Source organism: Megalobrama amblycephala, linkage group LG16, assembly GCF_018812025.1.
Source record: "Megalobrama amblycephala isolate DHTTF-2021 linkage group LG16, ASM1881202v1, whole genome shotgun sequence".
In the NCBI taxonomy this organism is placed as follows: domain Eukaryota; kingdom Metazoa; phylum Chordata; class Actinopteri; order Cypriniformes; family Xenocyprididae; genus Megalobrama; species Megalobrama amblycephala.
This window is the reverse complement of record NC_063059.1, coordinates 6,928,128-6,944,435: the sequence shown is the minus strand read 5'-3', so window position 1 is coordinate 6,944,435 and position 16,308 is coordinate 6,928,128. Positions and strand designations below refer to the sequence as shown.

Genomic DNA, 16,308 nt, shown 5'->3' with positions numbered 1-16,308 from the left:
TGCTATGGCAATATCAGCTGCTTTGTTTAAAAAAAAAAAAAAAAAATTATACATTAAAGCTGAAATCCAACCTGAATGATGACAACACATAATAATATACAATCACTAGACTAGTGATCATCAATTCAACAGTTTATTTTACAGACTTTGTAACAACTTACGGAAAAAGCATAACTGATGTTGCTTCAGTTACGCTTGTTTTCTGTTATAAGTTGAATACAGAAGGCGTGGAATGTAGAGTAAGCATTTTGAATTGCGAAAGGTGTTACGCTTTCTTCGTAAGTTGAATACGGAAGGTGGTCTGGCAGAAGCTAGTTATTTTACTTTATAATGTGTTAAATATGGATCTTTTTCTTAGACAAATGCATCACTTTGCTTCAGAAGGTCTTTATTAACCCCACATAGCCGTGTGGAGTAGGTTTATGATGGATGGATGCACTTTTTTTTCTAGAATTTACGATGACATCAATACGTGCAAGCTGATTCAAGCGGCTAGACAGCTTGTTTGTGGTAATGGCAAAAGGAAAGATTTGTGACTGGACTGAAACATATCCTTTTATTGAAACTGGTGCTTTGCTGTGCCAAGAGACATTTCGAAACATTCTACCGGTTACTTTATAGGACCTTTATGTCCTATAAATGTGTTGTAACTATATATGATAATTCACGCAGCTTTCAGTGGTCGGGACTGTTGCCATTATTAAAAATTAACATGAATGAATGAGAAAGTAAAGAGTTGGGATGTGCTTAATATTAAAAAAAACAACAACTTAAAACCATGAAAGAGAACTGAATCCGCTACTGACAGGATGTTTCTGTGCGCGTGCTCCGAGTGGAACATGGACAAGCATAGTAGCCTTTGTCTTCGGTTGCTAAACAGCCAAAGCTCTGCACAATTAATTCTATATTGAAACTTGTTATTTATTGTTTGTTGCATATTTGTGTTGTATATGGACCTAATAAAGTCACTATTATTAAAGTGTTATTGTCCTCCAAAAAAAACGACCTATATTTACGTTTTAAAGTCATGCACCCTCTAGCTGGCATAAAAATAATGACAGTGTTGCGTGTTACGCCAAAACTCTGAGATGTTTCCCATTTGGCAAATTTTATGCTCCACCTCATCAAACGGTGTGCTCCAAATGCCAACTGGATGCATCCAAGTTTTCCCTAAGATGAAGCAATGTCGTCAGGTCAGAGCATTGTCATAGTCAACTGGTACATTACTGTCGATATAGTCAGCCAAAAAAAATTAAAAGAGAAAAAGAGAAGCTAAATGGTTAAGCAAATCGAATAGCTAATAGAAAAAGGAAAAACACTGCGGAAATGCAAATGGTTAATTGAATTGCCCTTTTTAATAGATGATTAGAACCTACATTTGTAATTCAATTTCTGAATTCAATTAATTATTTCTCTTTTTAAATTGCATTTTTAAATACAATTTGAAATTCCAATATTTATTTATGAATTCATAAATGTATTTTTAAATGATGTATTTATTGAGTGTTTTATGTCGTTTTTAGTAAATCGCTTTTTAATTTGATCCATTTATTGATGGAATAATATCTCATTTATAAATTATTTTTATAATTACTGCTTTCATTGCCCATTAAAAATAAAATGATTAATTACTTTGCAATTTAATTTATTTATTTTTAGATTAATTCATTAATTTGTAAACACATTTATTAATGCACATTTTTATTTTACAATTAGTTATTAATTAATGATATGCTTTATTATTATTTCCATGACACTTGTGACTCCTCCATACTTACATGGTTGGAGGACTTATATATTTATTTTTTATATTTCCACATAGATTTGTGAGAGCATGTGAACCTAGTCATTTATGTTCATATGTCAAAAACAACTGTGGTAAATGTGGCGCTTGTGTGTATGATGTAAATTTTGGGTGAACGTGCAGGGAAATACCTTCAGTCTAACCACAACTTTGGGAGACACTACTGTACATTCAGTGAGCTCTTCTTAAGCAGGTTAGGTGTGGTGAGTGCTGGCGTTTCTAAGGAACACGAAACTTAACATTACAGCCTTGGAGTGGGTGGGTGGGGGCGTTTCATGCAAAAAAAAAAATAGTTATTTCAAAACGAACTATTTTCTACAGAAAAATCCACATGTTCACCCCTCAGCTTAGCTTAGTGAAATCACAGCCACAATTCAAATCTGTATAGACAATCGTTTCACACAATTTAGAGTCCGACCTCAAAGAAAGACAGTAAATGACACAATGGAATCCATTTTGAGACGTTATGATTTTAACCTTACAAACGGTTTGACGTAGATGCGACCAGTGACAAAGATGTGTCAGTGGACAGCATTACTCACCCCAGGGGCTACTCTTTCCACTTGTATATACTGGGGCAGCCCCCCTAAAACCATACTGACACTGATAGCCCACTATGGGATTGTAGTAGTCTATTGTTTAATCCTCTGGGCTGTAGGATTAGTCATGGGGTGAATGACCTGTACATTTAGAAAATTCTGTCTGATTCTGTCTGAAGCTGATAATTAACATGGTGTGGCTGATAACGAATATTATATTTTATTAGTAGTAATATTACTACTATATTACATATTGGTTAACCAGTTGTTTTCATTTATTTTGTCTAAATAATTTTAAAAATAAAACACTAAAACTGTTGATTGTTTTAATAGCACAAATTAATTTAGGCATTACAACAGTATTAAATATTAAATATCGACCGAAACCCCCCAAAAAAAAATAATAATAATTAATATATAATATATATATATATATATATATTGCCAATAACTGTTACAGATATATATTGTCCATCCCTAATAGAAACATACTAATATTAAAGGGATAGTTCCCCCAAAAATGAAAATTCTGTCATAATTTACTCACCCTCAAGTTGTTCCAAACTGCTGATGGTAGCCATTGACTTCCATAGTATGGAACAAACTACTATGGCAGTCAATGGTTACCCTCAACTGTATATTCTTCAAAATATTTTCTTTTGTGTTCAGCAGAAGAAAGAAATTCATACAGGTTCGGAACAACTTGAGGGTGTCACGGTGCACACAAGAACAAGATGGTAAGATCCAAGTGCAGTGATGTTTATTAAAGGGAACTCCAAACACGTAATCCAAGGAACAGGCAAGGGTCAAAATCACAGAAACAGTCCACAAAATGGCGATATGCGGCAAATCTCCAGAAGTCTAAAATCCGTAGCCCTTCCATCTCACATTGAGGCAGAGGATCGTCAAGGCAGCAATTAAAGAAATCCTTTAAAGCTGCATCATTGTACCCCAGCCCCACCGCCATCGTCCAAAAGACCTTGGCGAAGCATCCTACCTCCCAGCCGTCCTGACGTTGGGCCGTCAAAGCCCGAACTTGAGCCATCCGCTCCCTCATGGTGGCTGGCGGAGGAATCCGGAAGCTCATGCTGCTGGATCTGTTGTCTGGTGGTTTGTTCTGTCACGGTGCACACAAGAACAAGATGGTAAGATCCAAGTGCAGTGATGTTTATTAAAGGGAACTCCAAACACGTAATCCAAGGAACAGGCAAGGGTCAAAATCACAGAAACAGTCCACAAAACAAAAGGCCAGAGAAACAAACGGTGCACGTAACAAATACAACAAACCACAACTGAGGACAGAAACAACTGAGATTAAATAGACAGACACTGATTACAAAATACATGACAGCTGGGTGTAATGATGTGATAAATGGATAATGAGTCCGGCAGTGCGTTATGGGTAGTGTAGTCAATGGGGTGAAAACAGTCCAGGATGGAGTGCCCTCAAGTGGCTAATTCGGGCACTCTCACTGACGGTCGTGACAGAGGGTGAGTAAATGATGACAGAATTTTCAGTTTTGGATGAACTATCCGTTTAAAAATATTATGTTTTGCAAGGTACTCATTGGGATGGATGGATAGATGCATGAATAAATAAATAAATATAAATTTTACACACACATATATATATATAGAGAGAGAGAGAGTGACAGATATAGTGGCTCAGGCTACCAAGATTAATTAGCAACATAGGCCTGTATGGGAATGGAGCCCTCTCTCTACCTTTATCAAGCCTTGTGGAGGTAACGGAGATGACACTTAAAGAGTCTTGTGACCCCTTTATAAGAGACGCTGCACCGACCCTAGCAACTGGAAGGAAATGGGATCCAGCTTCGGCAGCAGTAGAAGCGAAGGCGGCCCTTAGACACTGGGACATTGTGAGGCAAGTCCAACATGGCAGGGGGGATTTGGTTTGGGAACAACACCACCCAAATGGCAAAAAGGTACACCATGTGAACGCGACACCTGGTGGTGGAGGAGGTGCGCCTCCAGTAGGAATCAGCCAGATGTGCCAGAGCTGTCTTACAAGCCCAGCAAGGCAGCTGGATGAGGTGGGATGGCCTAGAGCAATGTAAAATCACGTGGAGCGATATGTGGAACATGGAAACGAACAGGTTAAGTTTCATCGTCAGGGCCACATATGATGTGCTGTCCTCTCCAACAAATCTTCATCTTTGGTATGGAGAGGATTCAGCCTGTCACCAGTGGCAAAAAGCCAAGGAAAATTGTGGTTTGAACATTCTTGGCTACATGGCTCACACTTTCCAGTTAGTTGTACACAAAGGAGTTCTGAGCCAGTGCAGCATTTCTGACTGTAGGCGATAGGGAGAAAGACAGTTGGACACTTCAAACATTCTCATCTTGCCATGTCCCAACTCGGAGAGATACAGACAGCGCTAGTATTGTCAAAAAAGATGCTCCAACAAGACACTCTGACACGTTGGAACAGGACATTTTATATGATGTCCAGTTTGTTAGCGCAGAACCGGGCACTTGGTGCCTATGGGGCAGAATACGAGCTCCCCGCATTATTCAGCGCGTACCAGTGGGGCCTTATTGAAAATACAGTAACACTCCTTGCACCTTTCGAAGAACTGATGAGAGAAATAAGTACACGCAATGACTTCAGTCTCTGTTGAGGCTCTGAAACGTTTACTGAACAAGAGTCTTATTACAGATAGCGGAGTGAAGATGACAAAATCTACTCTGCTGGAGGCTACGAAGCTGCGGTTTAACAACATACACCAAGCCTTTGGCAATGATCTTGGACCTAAGGTATAAAGATAGCTTTTTTGATCAAGCCGCTAAACAACGAGCAACAGAAATGCTGCTGAGACAACTGAACAAGATGACAGCACCGGAAAATAACGCAGAGAAAGAGAGAAACGAGACAGAGTCCCCTTTCAAAAAGAGACGCACAGAAAGCGACAAAGGCGTAACATCCCTGCTTGACATGTATGGTGAAATTCTTGAAGAAAACATGACCAAGGAACATCAGCCCACTGCAGTATTGGAAAAGCAATATGTCCCATTTTCCAGCCCTGGCCCAAGATGTACACAAATACCCGTTAGCTCCCTGTACAAGTATAGACAGTGAACTCTTCTCAGTGGCATCAAATGTGATTTATTAAAAGAGAAACAGACTTATGTGTGAGAAAGCCGCAAATGCTTCTCTTTGTTAAAAATTAAGAAATCTGTTCTAAGTTGGCTACATTTAGTAAAAGATTATTGGAAAAGAAAGATCTAGATATTTCCTTGCATTTTCCTTGTTTTCTGCAGTTTTTAAAATAAAAGCAGTTGTTCACTGTATTTGTTTGCCTTTTGTTTTTGTAATCAGGCTTATATCAAGATTTGTATTTATCGGCCAATAAATCGGTTATTGGCTTCCAAATATAAAGAGTTATCAGTTATCGGTATAGGCCAAAATGTCCATATCAGTGCATCCATGACGTCCCAGCTGACCTTGTAAACATTCCTTGTTTTACTGTAATTGATTTAACAGATAATATTATTTGAAAAGGGGGGAAAATTGTCTTTTAAAATCTTGCCAGTAGTTAATACAGTCATTTTATATTGTTTATCATTAATGTAATAAACTCAAGGACAACAATATAGCGAAAGCTGTTTCATTTTATATTAGCCTATAGCCATCCCATTTCAGCAATAAAGCATGTGGTGTGTGGGGTTGAGACAGACTGTTTCAACAATTAACTTTATTTTTTGCTGTTGAACATAACCCTGTCTAGTATATGTTTAAAACTAATTTCAACATGTCAGCTAACATCAGAAGACAACTGTTTCACAGGTATCATTATATGCCTCGAAGACAAAAAAAGTCATTCAGTCATGTTTTACATTATAGTACCACACACACACACACACACACACACACACACACACACACACACACAAAAGACCCTAAATATTCATGCTTCATTAATAGTGCAGTCCAGGTTTCAGATGTAGGCATTTCACTTTCAAACTAAACAGGAACTGCATGCACTGTTCAGCACATCCTTTGACCTGAAGATGAGGCCACGCCATAGACAACCTCAAAATACAGTGTGTAAAAAGAAAGGTTCAATTCAGCATGAAATGGAAAAATCGCATTTTAGTCGTCACAGTTCCCGTACACCACTATTGCTGACAAGTAACCAAGTTGATCTCCATTGGCCTCTACATACATCTCACTGCTGCAAACCCACAAATTACAGAGAATTTCATGATAAACCACGACTGGAGAGTTCCCCGTTCAAGATTCATTCATGACACATTCAGTGCTCACTTATTTTCTCCTTCTCTGTCTCTCTCTCGTTCTCACTCTACGTTTCTCTCAACCACAACTCTTGACATTCGTTGCTCTTCTGACTAGCCTGTGTTTACGGAGATCAGTCTGGTGTCAAGTTGTGGTAAATACAAACTGCTTGTCATTCATGCATTTTGTGTAAATCCTAGTCATCTTGATAGCTGTTCTTGTTCAAAGTAAACTACCATAGACTTTTATTCAATTTTGTTCCAGTCATACTAACCTGCCTGATTAGGATTCAATTTTTTAATATATTGTGCAAATAAAGCATGTAATTAAAAAGCATTAAACTAATCACATGCACTGTGATCAGGCTTGTCATATAAATATAAATTTAGCTCAATAATCATTTTAAGACCATTCACTGTGGCTGGAAGTTGCATTTCTTCATATATCTTCTCAGGAAGCTTGTCACGCTGAAAGGGGGTGTACATAAAGGTTTCTGAGAACTGATGACCCACGGCAGACTTGTTGTAGTTAGGTTTCATTAGGACCCTTGGAAAGGTAGTCTTCACATATTTAACATATATGCATGCATTTGCTATGACTCAGACTTAGAAGATGACAATTTGATTGGTTCCTTTCAGTCTCTTATACGGTTCTTGCAAACTGCAGTGTTTTAGAATGTTGTGATCTGTTGAGTCAAACTGGACTCTGTTCTCACCCTACAGCTTCCGAGCATTTTAAACAGTGGCCCACTTAGTTTAACTTTTGAGGTATCGTTGACCTGCTAATGTGGTCTCCTTTTAAGGTCTTACAGCTAACAGCAAATGCCAAAATGGTAAATGTTTAATTAGCTAACTACTTGCCCTATGAAATTTTGTACATCAACTACCAAAAAAGTGTGACACTTTCATGCTTGAAAATAAAGATTCATAATCAGTTATATCATTAGTCAGACTGTACTATCCATTTAATTTCATTTATTTTATTTATTTTTTAATGCAAATGCTAGTAAATTTTTACATTTACTGGGGGAAAAATTAGTTGCTCTTGTCTGTGAAAAACTTACTGTAAGTGTATAGTGGATGTTGTCAGTGTTTTATGCAGTTGCTCATGTGTTCTGGGTGGTTGCCAAGTCAAAACAGTCCACCCTCCAAGTCTTTATTATATTCTTCTCCCTAGCCCTCAAAGACTCAAATGATATATATATTTGACATTTTAGTAATAATGAGCTTTATTTTCTATAGAGCCTTTAAATGTACATCTCAAAGCCAGATTGCAAAGGCTCAAAGAGATTGTTCTCAGTTAAATGAGAAATTTACTGAGAAGCAACAACTCGCTCCAAAATTTTAGCAAGAAAGAAGAGATTAGATATGGGACGGAAATTACTAAGGTTCTCATAGTCAATAGTTGTCTTTTTAGGTACCGGGGTAATGGCAGCCGTTTTAAAAGCTGTCTAGTAAAGAAGTGGCTGCTTGCATTTTAGAGACCTCCGCTAAAAGAGAATATGCGTCAAGAGTACAGAATTTTGAAGAAAAAAAAAAAAAAAAAAAAAAAAAAAAAAAAAAAAAAAGTACCAGAATAAAAAGGAATATTAACAGCAGAAGAAGACAATTGTTACAGAGGCTGGAGAGGCGGCTGAGGCTGGAGAGGCTGGCTCGGCGGCTGAGGCTGGAGAGGCTGGAGAGGCTGGCTCGGCGGCTGAGGCTGGAGAGGCTGGAGAGGCTGGCTCGGCGGCTGAGGCTGGAGAGGCTGGCTCGGCGGCTGAGGCTGGAGAGGCTGGCTCGGCGGCTGAGGCTGGAGAGGCTGGCTCGGCGGCTGAGGCTGGAGAGGCTGGCTCGGCGGCTGAGGCTGGAGAGGCTGGCTCGGCGGCTGAGGCTGGAGAGGCTGGCTCGGCGGCTGAGGCTGGAGAGGCTGGCTCGGCGGCTGAGGCTGGAGAGGCTGGCTCGGCGGCTGAGGCTGGAGAGGCTGGCTCGGCGGCTGAGGCTGGAGAGGCTGGCTCGGCGGCTGAGGCTGGAGAGGCTGGCTCGGCGGCTGAGGCTGGAGAGGCTGGCTCGGCGGCTGAGGCTGGAGAGGCTGGCTCGGCGGCTGAGGCTGGAGAGGCTGGCTCGGCGGCTGAGGCTGGAGAGGCTGGCTCGGCGGCTGAGGCTGGAGAGGCTGGCTCGGCGGCTGAGGCTGGAGAGGCTGGCTCGGCGGCTGAGGCTGGAGAGGCTGGCTCGGCGGCTGAGGCTGGAGAGGCTGGCTCGGCGGCGGCGGCGGCGGCTGGAGCAGAGGGCTCGGCGGTGGCTGGAAGAGGGGTCCAATCCATCCCCTCGTATACAATTAAAATCCCCACAGGGACTGGAGAAATGGGCTCGCAGGAGACTGGAGAAACGGGCTCGCAGGAGACTGGAGAAACGGGCTCGCAGGAGACTGGAGAAACGGGCTCGCAGGAGACTGGAGAAACGGGCTCGCAGGAGACTGGAGAAACGGGCTCGCAGGAGACTGGAGAAACGGGCTCGCAGGAGACTGGAGAGGGTTTGTCCTTCCTCTTCCTCCTCTTGGTCCGCCCGGACATATCAGAGGGGTGTGGCTCAGATATAGTGTAGGGGAAAAGCTCACTGGAGGAGTATGTGGAGGAAGAGGGAGACGGACGAACTGGCCAGGCCACCCGTGTTTCTGGGGGGACTGGACGAGATGAACACAGATTTTCCTGAACCTCTTGGACAACGAATTCGGAGCCGTTTAAATACAAAATTAAATTTATAGTATCAGTTAAGGAAACATAATCGTCAGGTTCACAAAAGCGGATTGTGTCCTCGTCCAGTCCATCCAGAAACAGGGCGATCAAATGAGCATCCGACCAGTTCGTCAAACAAGCCAACTCAACAAACTCCTCCACATACCTCTCCAGCGAACGTCCATACTGGAGGAGCCCAACAAGACGAATCCGCCGCCGACATTTGTGTGGGAGGCATGGGAGAAGCTGGAGCCTGGGAGTTGACGAATAAGCCCATACTTGTTGTGGATCACCGGCGGTTGGGTCCGTTCTTCTGTTACAGCTGGTGTATGTTGGAGAGATGAAGCATACATGGAGATCCACAATAATAGGTTTAATAACAACGAAAGGAGATAAACTACATACACGTAAGCTTAACATAAACAGAGAACAGGACAGGGAGTGAAGGGAGTGGGTCCATTATAAAGGTAGTGCTGATGAGGGAGTCCAGGTGACGATGATCTGTAATGATGGGGAGATGATGAGGGAAGTGAGTGCAGGTGTGGAGAACAGGAGGATAATGGGAGATGGAGTCCGGGGAACAAGGGATCTGTGACAACAATGAAGCAAAAGCACAAAAACCTACGTACATTTTCAACTTTGGTGCCAAAGAAATCCAGGAACTTATTACAGAGATGATCAGAAGCAGTAGCATGAGAGACGATTCAGCAAATTGTTAATAGAATTAAAAAGTTGTCTTGAATTTCCTTCATTGTCATTAATCATTTTAGAAAAATAATCAGATCTGGCAGAAACAATTCCAGCCTTATATTCTTGTAAGCAGTCTTTCCATGTTTGGTGATGAACAGTCAGACCTGAGAGACGCCACCTATGCTCCATTTTACGGCAAGATGTCTTCATCATACGCAAATCCTCATTATACCAAGGAGCAGGATGTACAAATGAAACAGAACGTGTCTTTTGCAAATAGGTCCAGGCCAGATAAGAGAACAGAATTTAACATAGAAACCTTTGCCTCTAGAGGATCAGATGGAGAGAAACTACTTAATGAAGAGTCAATAAAAACAGAAAAGTCAGAAGGGTCAACTGATCTAGATTTCTGGTAGGCCTATGTCAAAATACAAGAGGAGGCAGTGTTGGCAACAGGTATGTGCATATCAAAAAAGATTGTCAGATGATCAGACAACCCTAAGTCAATAGTAGACAAATGAGACATAAAAGATCCATTAGATATCACAAGGTCTAAAATATGTCCTTTGTTATGTGTAATACAGTCAACAGACTGATTCAAATCAAAGCACTCCAGCAAAGACAAGAAGTCCTTTGTTAATGCATCCATCTGGATGTTAAAATCTCCCCCCCAAAAAAGAGTTCACATATATGACAGCAGATCCACAAACAAGTCTTTAAATAAAAAGTCTTTATTTGATTTAGGAGGCTGGTAGACTGTAGCTATGGCAGTTGAGTGACATTCAGAAACCATCAAAACTAGACATTCAAATGAAGAAAACATAGGAACAGCTATGAGGTCTTAGATTGTATTGCTGGTTGTACAATACAATAATGCCACCAACTCTGCCAGTGGATCGGTGGGAGATCAAATAACCCATAGCCAGCAGGAGTAAGTTCGTTAAAAAGAAGACCGTCTGATTGTTTGTGCCATGTTTCGACTAGACTTAAAAGGTCAAGTTTTTCCTTCCAAAATGATGTCAGATAAAGTCACAGCTTTGACAGAGCAAGCATTAAAAAAACGCAGATTTCAACAGGCGCGGGGACTCCCATGAATGCTCTTTGTATGTATGCGCAGAGAAGTTGTTGTAGTTAATCCCAGCAGGTCTATACACCAGCCTTTGAGGCTTACGAAGAAATGCAGGATAGGAAACATCATCAGATGATGAATATATAAACCTACGCCTTGAGGAGCGATGTAAGTAGCGCTTACACCAGAGTATACCAACATCTCCACAGTTAGCATAGGTATCAAGTGCCAAATAATAGTTCCGTTTTAATTTCAACAGTTGGCAAGCAGTGTACCTTAGAGCCATGCAGGAGGAATCCACACTAGTAGCAACCTCACAGACATTGTAAGTACTGAGCAGGGCAATGGGAGAGTTGGTTCCAGCAGCAGATGCTCAGAATTAGGAACAATAAACCAACAGGTGAAACATAATGCCACATCTCAATACAATAAAAAGAAAGATTCATCAATCTTCAAATGCTCCAAAACTGTTGTCACACAGTAGCATTGATAATTAAAACAAACAAACAAAGCGGGAAATGCTCCAGCATTACCTTTCAAACCCATGGGCAAACATGTAAAGCCTAGAAAAGAAAACATTATGTTTCTATTAGTATTTTTTTTTATTTCTTTTTTTTTTTTCACATGAGAACAATTTATCCGGTAACACTTTAGAATCTCACGCTATGAAGCATTAGTTAAGCATTAGTAAATAGTTAATTCATCATTTATAAAACATTAATAGACATTAGTAAGCCATTTATAAATACAGCTATAAATGCTTTGTTCTTGATTTATAAGCATATCTATAATGAGTTTAATAATTGTATTTTCATACTTTATTAATGATCAATTTATCATTTCTAAATTATGTATTACATTATTCACAAACCAGTAATTTAGGAGTTGTCAGTGGTTCATAAGATCATTTAGGAAGTGTAAGTAAATGATTAATAAAATATTTAAATGTACATTTATGCATCTTATTATTTAGACCAGGGGTCCCCAAACTTGTTCCTGGAGGGCCGGTGTCCTTCAGAGTGTTATCTCCAACTTGCATCAGCACGCCTTCCTGGAAGTTTCTAGTATGCTTAGTAGGACCTTAATTAGCTGCTTCAGGTGTGTATGATTAGGGTTGGAGCTAAACTCTGCAGAGACACCGGCCCTTCAGGAGCAGGAATGGTGACCCCTGATTTAGACATATAGTATTAGTTACTCAGTGTGTTAATAAATGCTTTATTAACATATTCCTAGTGTCAAAACTACCTCGGTACTAACTTTAAAACATTAGAGAACAGCAGTGCAGAAGATCACTGAACCTTTAAATCTCATTTATGAAAGCTTTACAAAGCATAAATAGTCATCACTTTAGATGAGCTCACAAAAATAGTTAACTGACTACTTCTAAATGTTTTATAACTACCTGAATGAATCATGAATTGCAGTAGGAATATGTGTTAATAAAGCATTTATTAACACACTAAGTAACTATTACTATGTGTCTAAATAATATGTATAAATGAATGTTTAAATAGTTTACTAATCATTTACTTACACTTACTAAATGAACTACTGACAACTCCTAAATAACTGGTTTGTAAATAATGTAATACTTAATTTAGAAATGATAAATTGATTATTAATAAAGTATGAAAATACAATTATTAAACACATTATAGATATGCTTATAAATCAAGAATAAAGCAATTATAGCTGTATTTATAAACTACTTACTAATGTCTATTAATGCTTTATAAGTCATGAAATAACTATTAACTAATGCTTAACTAATGCTTCATAGTGTGCAGTTATTATAAAGTGTTACAATTTATGCAGGTAATGTGCAAGATGCACAGGCAAGTTTTGTTTCCCCTTTCACCCAGTGTTGTAAAATTGACATTGCAAGCTCAAAATCTAATATGATTAAAGCATTCAATAGTACCTTAATATCTGCATGATCTAGACATGCATTATATATGCAAAAGTTTTGGGACGCCTGCCTTTACGTGCAAATGAACTTTAATGACATCCCATTCTTAATCCGTAGGGTTTAATAACAGCTTCAACTCTTCTGGGAAGGCTTTCCACAAGGTTTAGGAGTGTGTTTATGGGAATTTTTGACCATTCTTCTAGAAGCGCATTTGTGAGGTCAGACAGTGATGTTGGCAAGAAGGCCTGGCTCGCAGTCTCCACTCTAATTCATCCCAAAGGTGTTCTATCAGGTTGAGGTCAGGACTCTGTGCAGGTCAGTCAAGGTCCTCCACACCAAACTCGCTCATCCATGTCTTTATGGACCTTGCTTTGTGCACTGGTGTGCAGTCATGTTGGAACATCCCCAAACTGTTTCCACAAAGCATGAAAGCATGAAATTGTCCAAAATGTCTTGGTATGCTGTTCCTTTCACTGGAACTAAGGGGCCAAGCCCAAGCCCTTAAACACAACCCCACACCATAATCCCCCTCCACCAGTGGCGGCGTGCTTTACACCACTGCATCCGACACTTTGCATTGCACTTGGTGATGTAAGGCTTGGATGCAGCTGCTCGGCCATGGAAACCCATTCCATGAAGCTCTCTACACACTTGTTCTTGAGCTAATCTGAAGGCCACACAAAGTTTGGAGATCTGTAGCTATTGACTCTGCAGAAAGTTGGTGACTTCTGCGCACTGTGCGTTTCAGCATGCGCTGACCCCACTCTGTGATTTTATATGGCCTACCACTACATGGCTGAGTTGCTGTTGTTCCCAATTGCGTCCACTTTTTAAGATACCACTAACAGTTGACCGTGGAATATTTTGTAGTGAGGAAATTTCATGAATGGACTCATTGCACATGTAGCAACCTATCACAGTACCAAGCTTGAATTCACTGAGCTCCTGAGAGCGACCCATTCTTTCACAAATGTTTGTAGAAGCAGTCTGCATGCCTAGGTGCTTGATTTTATACACCTGTGGCCATGGAAGTGATTGGAACACCTGAATTCAATGATTTGGAGGAGTGTCCCAATATTTTTGGCAATATAGTGTATTACTAATCATATAAAAAAAATATTTTAGGTATTTTACTTACGTGAATGTTGATTTATCCAGTCCAGTAAAACATGATGATGTGCTTCAAGGCAAGCTCTTGGGTTGTGTGAGTTCATGACCAGGTAAACAGGCCTATTCACCAAATATTCCATCCAATAGCATTGCAAGGCTGAACAATAGGAACTAATAGTTGTGTAAATGTGGTTTTAGAAAGATAAAACATCTGCAGGTTTATTTTAGAAGAGCTAAAATTTATGTTATAATATTACAACAGTGGGACTTATAGGGCTAGATATGACTGAAGTCCCCTTAAAATCATAAAGAAATGGAAGTAGCGAAAAAAAGTTATTCCTTAATATTGTGATGTACATCCAAGTGTAATGGATAAAAAAAAAAAAAAAAAGGAGAAAAAAGTAGGACAGGGCTTGATTCTAACCATCTAACCACCTAATTGGAGTTTGAATTGCGCAAAAAAATCAATGCGAGCTTGCAGTCAGTTGTAAGAAGGGTGGGTTTTAAGTGACTGGAAAAGTATGTCACAAGAGAGAAAGTCTGACATTTGACCACAAAATTGAGATATTACAAATTACAAGGTCAAAGTAAATTTTAGAAAATGAAACCCACATTGATGTATCATTCACATTAAGGTCTATAACATTAGCATTTGCAAAATAGACAGTGAATTTTAATTTCATGTTGACCATAAATGTCTAAGAGATTTCAGTTTTGTTGACGAGGTAAAGAAAAACTATTTAAGCCTTAGCAAGCACCACTAATGAATGGATTAGCTTGGAGATTTGTCAAAATTTGAATCTATCATCCTTTCATTTAATTAGAAAAAGGAAAGAAAGATATAAGCAATACCAAACACCAGTAACCATTTCAATCCTTTCAAGGCGTCCAGACAGAAACAAACAAGTCAGAGAGCAAGGAGCTCAAAACCAGGAGTTAAAGGGTTAGTTCACCCAAAAATGAAAATTCTGTCATTTATTACTCACCCTCATGCCGTTTCACACCCGTAAGAGCTTCATTAATCTTCCGAACACAAATTAAGATATTTTAGTTGAAATCCGAAGGCTCAGTGAGGCCTCCATAGGGAGCAATGACACTTCCTCTCTCAAGATCCATAAAAGTACTAAAAACATATTTAAATCAGTTCATGTGAGTACAGTGGCTCAATATTAATATTATAAAGCAACGAGAATATTTTTGGAGCACCAAAAAAAACAAAATAATGACTTATTTAGTGATGGCCTATTTCAAAACACAGCTTCATGAAGCTTTGGAGCATTATGAATCAGTGTGTCAAATCTGCTGTTCGGAGCGCCAGAGTCACGTGATTACAGCCGTTGGCAGTGTGACACGCGATCTGAATCATGATTCGACACACTGATTCATTTGCGCTCTGATGCTTCCTGAAGCAGTGTTTTGAAATCGGCCATCACTAAATAAGTTGTTATTTTGTTTTTTTGGCGCTCCAAAAATATTCTTGTTGCTTTATAATATTAATATTGAACCACTGTACTCACATGAACCGATTGAAATATGTTTTTAGTACCTTTATGGATATTGATAGAGGAAGTGTCACTGCTCCCTATGAAGGACTAAATTTTTTATTTATTTTTGGTCTGGACCAAATGGACCAAATGAACCAAATGAACCAAACTACAAGTGTGAACGCACCCTTAGAGAATAAACAATCATCTTTTTTAGGTTCACTCAACATTTATATATGCAGATATACATTTGAAAAAAAATAATAATAATAATTCAAATGTTCACTTGACTTGTGCACAAGTAGCTCAGCAAATAATACGGACAATTACACATGGTGTCTGCACAGTTTCCTTCAGTTCATGGTGAGCTCGTCATTTATTGGCCTTTGCAATCATCTTGCTGACATTTTTAATATCAAGTATTAAGTAAACTAAAAATAGGAACCTTACTGGACCACTCTGGGTTTAAATATACATTGTACATTTAATCCATTTTTCATTGTTTAGACCACTGCTAACCCTATCTCTAGAGGACTTTGCTCACTTTGCCTGTTTGTTCTCACTTTAATTTTGCATGCACACACACACTAAACCACAAATGTAATCACACATACACGTTCACAGATGATACATTCTTTTTCAAAGTGACTCAGCTGCATACGGGGTCGTGGTCAAAATCACAAGTGTGTAGGTATCAATATGTGTGTAGGCATCAATACATATGTTGATGTC

The 16,308-nt window shown here is 39.5% G+C and overlaps 1 protein-coding gene across 1 annotated transcript in view; it reads left to right on the top strand.

Annotated features, from left to right (window-relative positions):
* The first annotated feature begins 14,139 nt into the window (after positions 1 to 14,139).
* Positions 14,140 to 16,308, top strand: part of zbtb32 (zinc finger and BTB domain containing 32) — a 32,387-nt gene continuing 30,218 nt past the window's right edge. The window contains exon 1 of the mRNA XM_048161467.1: positions 14,140 to 14,202. The gene's annotated coding sequence lies outside the window, so the exon portion shown is untranslated. The remainder of the gene's footprint in view (positions 14,203 to 16,308) is intronic.